Below are 11,660 nucleotides of genomic sequence, written 5' to 3'. Positions count from 1 at the left end.
ATCATGTTGTCATTAGGTGCTATATTTTTTAAGTCTCTCTTAAAGAGGTCCTCTTACCCCTTGCAGTTTTTTTTTCTTTCTTTCTTTTTTCTTTCTTTTTTTTTTTTTTTGTGGAAGAAAATAGATCATTTTTCCTGAGAACTTCTCCATGTTTGGATTTTCCTGTTTGCATTTCCTTGATGTTTAATGTATTCCTTTGCTCTTTGTAATTTCCTGTAAACTGGTTGCATTTGAGATCCAGGTTCTTTTTTCTCCCTTCAAGACTTCTTCATGGATGATGCTATGTTCTTTCATCAGGAGGCACATCACATATGATCGTTTCTCTTTTTGCAGTGTTCTTTTCCCAAGGATCTGTGATTCTGCATGGTAGAGAAATTTGTGCATTAAGGGTGCTCATTGCTGCTAGGTTGGTCATTGTTTCTAGGCTATGTCTCTACCCACTTCTAGTGGGTGGAACCAGGAAATATGATTTTTTTAAGGATAAAATACATTTTGAATTCTTAGTATACTTCCAATTCAAATTTGCTACTATAGGATTTTAACTTAAACTCATCTTATTTACCTGTTATTCCAGTTTTCTTTCCTTCAATGCTGAGAGCTCTGGTTGGTTCTCAAGAATGCTAGATATGATAGTATAAAATAGAATATTACATAAAAGTTAATTTGCTTAATTTCACATTACACACATAACCATCTAAGAATAATAATATCAACATTACCACTAAAAATTATTACTATTAGAGATGTATAAATTACCAGGCTTTGAAGTCACTTAAAATGGTTCCTCTGTGTATAATTATTCCCCCACATGGGTATACATTCAGGTTGATTTGTTTCCTTTTATATTCAATTTTTAAGGGCTGCTTTGGAAATTTTTTCTTTTATAATTAATTAACATATCTATATGGTTCCAAGTCAGATCAGTAAAACAAGCTAATTATAAGTTTAATATCTCCACATAATATCTTAGTCCACTTGTACTTTGATTTTTGTCTGTCAGCTTTCTGTGTGAATCAGTATTAAAATTAGCCAGATAACTTCTTCCCTTCCCCATTTCTTCTCCCCCAGCATCTGATTAGAAGTAATAACTTTTACTTCCAGTTAATCAGCAAAGTTATTCTACTTTTTTCATCATTTCCCATGTTTTGGATGGTTTTACTGAATCTACATTGTTAGACCGTATAGCCATTGCCTGCTATATTCTCTCCCTTACAGTTATCATTTAGTCTTAGTTCTATACATAAATATATTGTTAATATAGTTCTTAACATAGATTTCTCTCCAGTTGTTTGAGTTATCTAAATAGGTAACTAAAATCTAAATCTTTAATAGATTTCTCTGGAAGGCCTCAGGAGAACAATATTCCTTGAGTTCTTATGTGTCCCTAACAGTTTTTCTGTGCATTACTTAAAAGTCAGTTTGGCTTGATATTGAATCTTTGGCTACTATTTTCTATCCTTGAAGATCTTACCTATACCGTTATTGTCTCCCAGCATAAAGAGTTGCTATTGAAATTGACAATAAAATTGATTTCCTTTCCCTTATTAGTAACTTGATCTTTTTACCTATGGCCAAAGAATATTATCTTTTTTTCTCCTAGCTTTATTGAGCCAAGATATTTTCTTTACTTTTTTATCCAGTATTTTACTAGCATATGTCTAGGTATTGGTCATTCTTGATGCACAGTGTCCTTTCAATACGTAGTTTTTTTTTTCCAGGCAAGTTTTATTGAATAATGGTTTTTCATGTTTATTTTGTTCTGCTTTGGTTTTCTTCTTCAGGATCTCCTATTATACATTTGTTAGATCTTTTCTCCCCCTATCTATTTCTGTGTTTGTCACTTTCTCTGAAATTCTTTTAAAAATTTTTTATCTTTTTCTTTTTTTATCTCATTATCTTTTAAAATTGAATGTTTCCTTAAACATTTTTTTACTGAAGTATAATTAACATAGAGTTGTATTAGTTTCAGGTGTACAGTGTAATCATTCAACAATTCTATACATTTCTCAGTGTTCATAAAGATAAGTGTACTTAAAATTTTTTTTAATGTTTATTTATTTTGAGAGAGAAGGAGAGAGATGAACTGAGTGTGAGCAGAAGAGGAACAGAGAGAGGGAGACACAGAATTTGAAGCAGGCTCCAGGCTCTGAGCTGTCAGCAGAGAGCCCAATGTGGGGCTTGAACTCATGAAACATGAGATTGTGACCTGAGCCAAAGTCAGACACTTAACTGACTGAGCCACCCAGGCACCTCTATGATAAGTGTACTTTTAATCCCCGTTACCTGTTTCACCTATCTCTCAATCCACCTCCCTCCTTAAGGCAGTATCTTTTATATTTATTTATTCTTTCATTTCTCTTGTTCTTTATTTATAAAATGATGTTTTTCTTTTATTTTTAATTCTTTCCTGAGTTCTGTCATTCCATTTTATAGACCTTTTCTATTTGTGATATATGCTTTTCTTCTATATATTCTACCATTTTCTTAATTCTCTTCACTGTGATTTGAAATATTAGGTTGTAGTTTTTATGGGCATGTCTTTTCTGGAGTAATTTTATTATTTCTAAAGAGGTTATTCAACCTTTGTTCTCTTTTTTCTTACAATATTTTTGCATGATGTTGATTGTGATTCTTTTTTTTTTTTTTTTTGCTCATTTTTATGCATAATTAGTTTGCCTGAAATTTTAGAAAGGAGAGGTGGATTAGGAGAGCTTTTCTAGCTTCATAGCCATAGAGCTCCTGTGTGTGTGTGTGTGTGTGTGTGTGTGTGTGTGTGTGTGTAGGGTTAAAAAGTATGGCCTATTGCTTTTGGAGATATCCTGGTTTTGTTCCCCTTCCTCTAATTTTATCTGAGTTTTCTTTTTCCTTTACCTCAATTATCTATATGCTGTACCATGTAGATTCTTTTCCCAAACGTTTCTCCTTATTATGGGGTTTGTTTATGGAAGGGAGTTTTGGGTAGTTGGTTTTTTGAGTTCACAGGGCCCAGAGTGCTTCAGGCCCTTCAGACTTCCCATGGATTCTTGAACCTACCCACAAGTTGGATTATACAAAATCTTCCTGGTTGTCTGTACTGTTTTTAAATATGCCTGCTACTCTTTGCCGTGTGTGGATGTGCGCTCGTGTGTGTGTGTGTGTGTGTGTGTGTGTGTGTGTGCGTGCGTGCATGTGAGAGAGAGAAAGAGGGAGAATGAATGAACATAAGTCAGAATGTGTGCATATGAATTAAGGGACTTATGTGGCTTTGGGAGCCATATTCTATATGCCTTACTCTCTATTCACAATATGCTCAATAAACGTACACATAATTATGGGCATAGATTTAGTTTTTATACATTACTATACATTGTATAGCAAATTCAAACTCTGTAGAGAACATCAAATGATCAATGTTCCTGAAAAATAAAATATGTTTTCTTCAGACTGTATCCTCCATGATACAGAAGGGGGATGCCATTTAGATTGAGAGAAAGTTAAAAGATAAACTATATTGATTTAAGTGTTTATTAACTCTAAATATATGGTCCTACCCTAGTTATATGTGACATAGACTGGTTTAGAATATCTGAGTAATTAACCAGGGTTGTGGGATCAAGCTCCACATTGGGCTCCATGCTGGGTGTGGAGCCTGCTTGAGATTCTCTCCCTCTCTCTCTCTCTCTCTCTCTCTCTCTGCCCCTCTTCCCCACTTGCTTGTGTGCTCTTTCTCTCTCTCTAGGAAAAAAAAGTTTAGCTTCTGGAATGACAGACTTAGATTTGAATCCCCCAACTATGTCTTACTAGTTACTTCCAGCAGTTTACTCTCTCTAAACTTCAGTTTTTTCCCTCTTAAAATAAGGCTAGGAGAACCTGCCTATTAGTTTTATTGTAAAGATGAAATGAGATAATGCATTAAAACACTTTGCACAGTTCCTGGTACTTAATAAGTGCTCAAGAAAGTTACTTATTTTATATATTATTATTTATCTACATGGGTGGGTAGATGGATTTCAGACTTGAAATGATGAAGGGATTACATTGACATCAGCTTTATTTTCATATTGAGTATTTCATATTAAATCTTCATCTGGCAAAAACAGTTTTTGCCTGTTTACCTCTGTGCATGCTACTGTGTGCCTATTCTTTCCCTTTGATAGTGTGACTTTGTTTTGATTCCATCATGCCTTGCACAGAGTGGATACTAAATAAATATTTGATAACTGCTTTGTCTTCACAGGATAGAGTAACACAGTACTTGTTTTTAAGAGAATCTGATTAAAAGCTCAGGTGGGCCATGCCCAATTTTGTATTCATGAAGTTAATGCTTTTCCATCACCTGAACTTCCAGACTTCCCAGCACCTGGGAGTTGTTTCCCTAGCTGGTGCTGGCTGTTGCTAGATTGGACATTGCTGCTTCATCTATCATTACTCTCACAAAGATGCATAGACACATCTGTGGACATTAATTTGCATGATGTTTCGGACTGATCTGTTCCATATTTTACAATTGCTTTTTCATTATCAGTAACAGAAACCCTGCAACTTCATTCCTTGTAGTATTTATCCTGTCAATTTCTATCTTCTTTGGCTTTGGAACATCATTTTAATGACACAATAATATTGCATTTTCCTTTCTCCCTTCTTTCCATGGGTTGTGATGTTAAGTGCTATGTGTTATGCAAAGAGTAGTTTTAAGGAACTGAAAACATTTCAGTACTTAATTACTAAGACATAGATAAATTTAGCCCAGAGGAGCAGAGCAGCTAGTTCTGGAAACCTCTTCTGAAATAATGGAGCTCAGGTTCTATCTGCTGTCCCCTAAAGTAATGCTTCTCAGACTTTAAATCAGAATTGTAATCACTTGAAGAACTTGTTAAAATGTAGATTGGGAGGGAGCCTGAGATTCTGCATTTGTTATGTTGACGCTGCTGGATCTGTGGACCACACTTTGAATAGAAAGGCCTTAGAGCAGAAGTATGATCTGACCACATGTACAATGAACTATTAAAACACATTTTGCCTTCCATTTACATTTTTATGGGAATTAATTGTATGGAATTTCTTAGAGCTGGCAAATTATTTATATTAAATATAAATATCAAGTATAAATCAGAGGAAGAGCTAACATCATTGAGGATGGATTAGAAAGCATGTTTAAATTAGTATTAGAGGCTTATTTAGCCATTAAATATTTCTGTGACTTTGCTAGGCATTTTATTTTTACATGTACTCCCACAAATTATTATGGTAACTCTGTAAATTAGATCACTATTCCTATTTTACATATAAAGAGATTGAGATTCAGGGAAGTTAATGAACTTTCTTACAGCTTCTTAATAAATAGTAAAGCTAAGATCGCTTGTTTAGCACTGCAGTAAGCTGCCTTCCGAAGATTGTTCTCCTGGGAAATGAGCTCGTATGAATATCTAAACATGTCTATGGACCCCTCTTTTATATGTTTATCTGGGAAATTTTAGATAGTTTAGCTTCGTGAGTCTTTACTATAGAGTTCTGTGAAGCTGTTGCAGTGGTGACAGAAGAGGTTGTGTGAGAGTTTGTGCATATGTATGCATTTCCCTTAAATTAGATGCGATCTTGTAAGGAGATATTTGCCCCTCTCTAAAACCAGGCACCTGAGATAGATGATCTCTAAGTTTCCTTCAAGCCCAGATATCCTATGATATATGTGATAGTTTTGTTTTTTGAAAATGGATTGGGAGATAGATGGGGAATTTAAAACATTTCCACCAGCAGATGGCACTCCAACATTTCTACTACTGGCAACCCTTTGCCATTACCAAAGCAGAAATATAGGAGAAAACCTAGAAGACAGGTTAAAAATAAGAAAAAAAAAAAAAAAAAAAAAAGACCAACTCATTAAAGTATGATATATTTATCATCATTGTGATGAAAATTACATATGTATCAAGTAACAGACATATATATATATGTATGTATGTATATATATATATATATATATATATATATATATATATATATATGGCAGTTTTCACCACAGCAGTTTTCACCAAATTCTACCGTAGCACTTATCAAATGGATTTTTGTTAACCTGTTGATTTTCCCAGCTAGACTGTGAGATTTCCAAGGGCAAGGATATTCTTTGGACCCCAAAGGTGGGGGAAAGACACACTACCTAGCCTATAGTCAGCACTCAATATTTCTCCCTTTCATTCCCCAGAAAATTGGTTAAGTATTACCTTGAATGCAGGAAAGTATTTGACATTGGTCCATGCAAAGCCTTTTGTTTTATTTTGTTCCTTTGAATGATTACCTTATAGGCATCAAATGTGTTTGATGTATGTCCTTTGATATTTTTGTATCCTTGTAACATATATTTGTGTGTGTGTTTAATTTGTACTAATGTTATTATGCTATTATATCCTGGTTTTTTTGTTCTTATCATTCTTTTTAAAGCCCATCCATGTTCTTGTGTGTACATTCAGTTCATTGTTTATAACTGCTGCCCTCATCATTTCACCTGTCCGTTTCCCTTGTGATGGACATCTAGGTGCCTCTAATTCCTCTGTATTAAAATCAGTGCAGGGGCGCCTGGGTGGCGCAGTCGGTTAAGCGTCCGACTTCAGCCAGGTCACGATCTCGCGGTCCGTGAGTTTGAGCCCCGCGTCGGGCTCTGGGCTGATGGCTCAGAGCCTGGAGCCTGTTTCCGATTCTGTGTCTCCCTCTCTCTCTGCCCCTCCCCGGTTCATGCTCTGTCTCTCTCTCTGTCCCAAAAATAAATAAAACGTTGAAAAAAAAAATTTAAAATCAGTGCTTTACTGACCACCCTCGTTCAAGTCCTTTGTGAGTCTTTTGTGAGGTGGTTGGGTAATTTATGCCCATCGTGGGATTGCTGGGTCTTAGGGAATATACATATGTAATTTCATTAAATATTGCCAGGTCACTCTTTAGAATGGTCCAACCCATTTGAACTCTCATTGGGGTGCAAGAAGGTTGCATTCTCCTTGCAAAATCTCCCCACATCCACAATTAGTGTTATCCAGTATTTACATTTTGCCAGTCTGATGGTGTAAAGGGAAAACATTTTTTTAAGGGAAAACATTTCTTGAATAAAGGAATAATTATTTGAGAATCTATTAAAGCTAATAGGATAAATGGTGTTTACTTGCATAATTTTCCTCCTTTGAGGATGGTCTCTCACTATCTGACTTTCATTGTCTGAACTTAGGAACAGAGTAGATTCTGATAATTTTTTTGAGATAACTCTTGCTCCTTATTACCTGAAACCTAAGTATCAAATAGATTGAAATAACATGATATCCCTTGCCATCTAAATTTGTTCTCTCGGGGCACCTGGGTGACTCAGTAGGTTAGGCGTCCAACTCTAGATTTCAGCTTAGGTCATGATCACAGGGTCATGAGATTGAGACCCATATGCTTGTGGTGGGCATGGAGCCTGCTTGGGATCCTCTTTCTCCCTCTCCCTCTGCCCCTCTCTCCCTAAGATTAATTAATTAATTTGCTTGCTGAAACTAGAAACCAAATAGAGTTGTATAGCAATGGATCCAGGATATGCTGAGGCCCCACACCAAATCAGTTATCAGAATATCTGTGAGTGCACCCAGGCATGATTATTTTTAAAAAGCTCCTAGGTGATTTTAGTGTGCAGCCACAGATGAATATCATTGACCCTAGACTATCAAATTATTTTTATTTCTTCCTCAAAAGGAAAAACATAAAAGTATTTAAACACAGTACTGTGTTGGTTAGGCTTCAGAAAATCAAGACAGAAATGTAACATTTAAATGTCTGATGGAAATGAAGCATACTTTCTAAAAGTTACAGCACATCATTGTCTCTAGGTGACCAAAAGAACTAGAAGAATCAGAAAATTTGGTGAGAGTTAATGTTGGTAAGGTTTAGCATAATTGATTTTGAACCAAGGAAGAACTTGGATTGCTTATATGGCAACAAAACTACTTCAAAGAGTTAGGGATCTAGATGTTAATATGGGCAGAGGTAAAATATTCAGTTGTATATATAAATAGTCTATCAACTGATTTTGATAATTGAGGAGTAGACTGAACCTGTGGTAGGCTTTCTATTGCCAATATTTGTTTAACTCTCATTATGAACTAAACACATTAGGGTATTTAAAAAGGTCAAAGTGTGCCATTAGCCTAGGGAACAGAAGAAAATGCAATCGCGGTTAGTTGCTCTTTGGGGGGTCAACAAGCACACCTGTGTTCCATGCAAATGTCTTATTACAGTTTACACTTCTCAATGTAGATACTAAAATAGGAGATATATTGAGATAAATAAATAAGATTTATATATTTCAGCTTCTTAGAAATTATCTTTAGCATTAATTCTTAGAATTGTCTGACTAGGAAAGTGGTATAGTGGAAACTGCAGGCAAATTATAGTTGTTTGAAGGTATGTATAAACAACTTATAGTTAATGAAGTCACAGAATATGTGAAAGGCAATCTGAATTTTTGTCCTGGGACATTATATGTAAAGTTCTCAGGTATTTTCAGTAACAAACATGCCAAAAGCATAGTCTAATTATCAGTCAGTAGAACTGGCTTTCACCTCAGATTCTTCAAGAAACAGCATTTTAAACCTTTTGACTCTGTATTTCCTTACCTGAGTTATGAGGATAAAGCTTGTCCTATTTGTGCTATAAGCATAAAATAGAAGGTATACCTATAAGTTATCATATTACTTCAAAACCTTTGGTTTCAGTATATAAATTTCTTCCCACCTTATATATGCAGATTATATTTATCTCTACCATGAAACCCAACCAGTGAAAATGACAGTTGAATAGTAACTATATGCCAACAACTAAAGACATTTACCTCATTTAATTCTCAGAGCACACGTGGAGGGAAGTATATTTTGTAGATGGGGAAATTGGGGCTCAGCAAGAGTAAATGACTTGTTCAACTTGTTTACAATAAATTGTGAAACCCGGTTCACAATTTACTCTCATGTGAGAGCAGAGAGTAAATTGTAAACTGGGTTTAATCAAAGTGTATTGAACTCCAAAGCCCATGCAATTTCCAGTAAAACATGATGCTTTTCAGGACTAATCTGAATGTACAAAAGGCAAAATGGGCTAGGATGGTTGTTTTACCATCATGTGAATGTGACTAAGGACATGAATAAACTTAATCTATTTTTCTGTTACTTGGTTTTCCACCTATAGCAGTTCCTCAAATAACTGTCATCTCTACCCCCAAACATGCTAAGGGATTTTGAACTGAACTCTTTAGAATCATTTACATTTATGGCTATGAGTTTATGTATATAATGAGGTAGAGCAATCATAGTGTTGAAATTCCTTTCCTTTTCAACTTTCCATGTGGAGAAAGTATTGTTATCCCTTGTTCCTCTAAGCATGACAGAGACAGCTTTTGTTATTCCCTAGCACTGTCCTTTGTCCACTCCTTTGCTTTCTTCTGTCCTGGTGAAAAAACGAAGAAGGCATGTAAAACTTAACTTCTTTTTTTTCCTTTTTCAGATGCTAGTCACAGGAAGAAGTGTCTGCATGGTTAAACTGTGTGGTATGTACTTGTTTTATTTCTGCATTTATTGACATCATTATTAGAGTTGACCTTTTGTTTCAACTTTATCACTAAGTTCTTTATATATATCTTAATTCTTGCCTCAGTCATCAATTAAGGGGATGTATTTGTGGCAAGTATGGGGGAAAGGGAGTAAGAGATAACAAGAAACCAATAGCACAATTGTATAATATTTTGGAATTCATAAAACATTTTCTCCATATATAACCTTATTTGCTTCTCATCAATTAAGGGGATGTATTTGTGGCAAGTATGGGGGAAAGGGAGTAAGAGATAACAAGAAACCAATAGCACAATTGTATAATATTTTGGAATTCATAAAACATTTTCTCCATATATAACCTTATTTGCTTCTTACTCTAGGGTATTATATTAGTTTTACAGGGTAGGCAGCTGACACAACAGTTAAAAATTTTACTCAAGGTCACAAAGCTAGGGTCTGGCAAAGTCAGAACTTAAACTCAGGTCTTCCAACTCCTAGTCCAAGGTTTTTTCCACCGTACATTAACAAGTTGTTAAAGGGTACGCAACATTTTAGCCACTTACAGTAGAATGTGTTGGTTAGGAACACAGACCTAGGCTTTGGAGTCAGGTAGCCCTAGGTTTCAATTCTTGCTACCACTTACTGGCAGTGTCATGAGAAGTTGCTTAATATCTCTGAGTCAATTTTCTTATATGTAAACTATGTATAATAATGAATTATATCTGCCTCTCAGAGTTTTTTGAGAAGATTAAGATAGCATGTGTATAATTCTGGGTACCCTGGTGTGACCACAAGAGCTGAATAAATAAGTCATCATGAACAAGTCTACAGGCAATGATGAGACAGCAGATTGGCTGCTATAACTTCAGAGTGCTTCTCAGTCGCAGTTACTGTGGCAAGAATTTTTTCTTGTTATTTGAAATCTAGGTATAGTTCTTCCAGAAGGGGAAAATGAGTATAGACATAACTATAGCTCTGAATATTTAATAGAAAGGGAGGTGGCATTTAGAGTCAGTGAGTTTGTGAGAGGCTGAAAAACGCATAGGAAAAATGGGTGCAAATTACTGTAGTAAAGATGACCATCATTAAAAAGCATGCACATCTTGCAGCAATACTGTATACTATAAAGTAGAATTTGGCCATAAACACAGGGTATAGCATTAGTCCCAGTCATTAGTCCTGGTACCATATTGGTCACTGGCATATCTCTATTGGTCTGAGATGAAATGACAAAAATACTGTAGTGATTTTTCATGAAGCTAAATTTATTCAGTTTAAACACTTGCTTTTTATTTTTGAAATACCATTTCAACTTTTTTTTGGCTGTTAAATGTTTTTTTTTTTTCTTTTGGGAAGTAATAGTGATAAATAGTTGATAGATTTTTTAAGGTCCTTGCTAGACAAAATAAAAAGTTGGCAAATATATGTCAGTTCTTCTCCACTAATATTTATTTTGAAACAGTCTAGAAATCACTGAACAAATTAATCTTCAAGATTTTTTTACAGGTTTGGGAACCTAGGCTCCTAGATCAAAGGAATTTATCTATGAGGACCATTCAGTAACATCAGGAAGAGCATTTCCAAGGAGATGCATCTAGTTCACAATAATTCATATTTTATACTGAGGCCCAATTCTTGTCCCCTAGGAAATTACAATTTAAGACAGAACAGAGGTATAGGTGGTTGCCACTCAGCACATAGAGACTAAGGTAGAAACCAATCTAATATACAGATTAATGATGAGCTACTTACAGCATATAATTTAGGATTAGATGGGAAGTAAGACAAAAACCATGATATGGGGAAGGGAGGCCCTTTGGAAAGTGTAGCCCTGTGAAGATCTTTATCCACACTAGACCAAAGGACCAAACAATCAGGTCATCTTGGAGTCAACCAGGGCTATCTGGAACTCCTTAAATGTTATTGAATTGCTTTCTTTGCCTTGATGTCCTGAGGCTGTATATGACTAGAATTTCAATGGCTAAAGAAGACGGTTTTCATCAGGAATTTTTTTTAAAAAATCACTCTTTTGTTGGTTTTGATTTTTGTACTACATACAGGTTCTGATGAGAACGTTAAATAGTGGTTAAAGTAACTAGGACACCAAACAATTATAGAATAGTTGGG

The sequence above is a fragment of the Leopardus geoffroyi genome, chromosome D2 (genome assembly GCF_018350155.1).
Source record: "Leopardus geoffroyi isolate Oge1 chromosome D2, O.geoffroyi_Oge1_pat1.0, whole genome shotgun sequence".
Taxonomy (NCBI): domain Eukaryota; kingdom Metazoa; phylum Chordata; class Mammalia; order Carnivora; family Felidae; genus Leopardus; species Leopardus geoffroyi.
Note: the sequence above shows the minus strand (reverse complement) of the source record.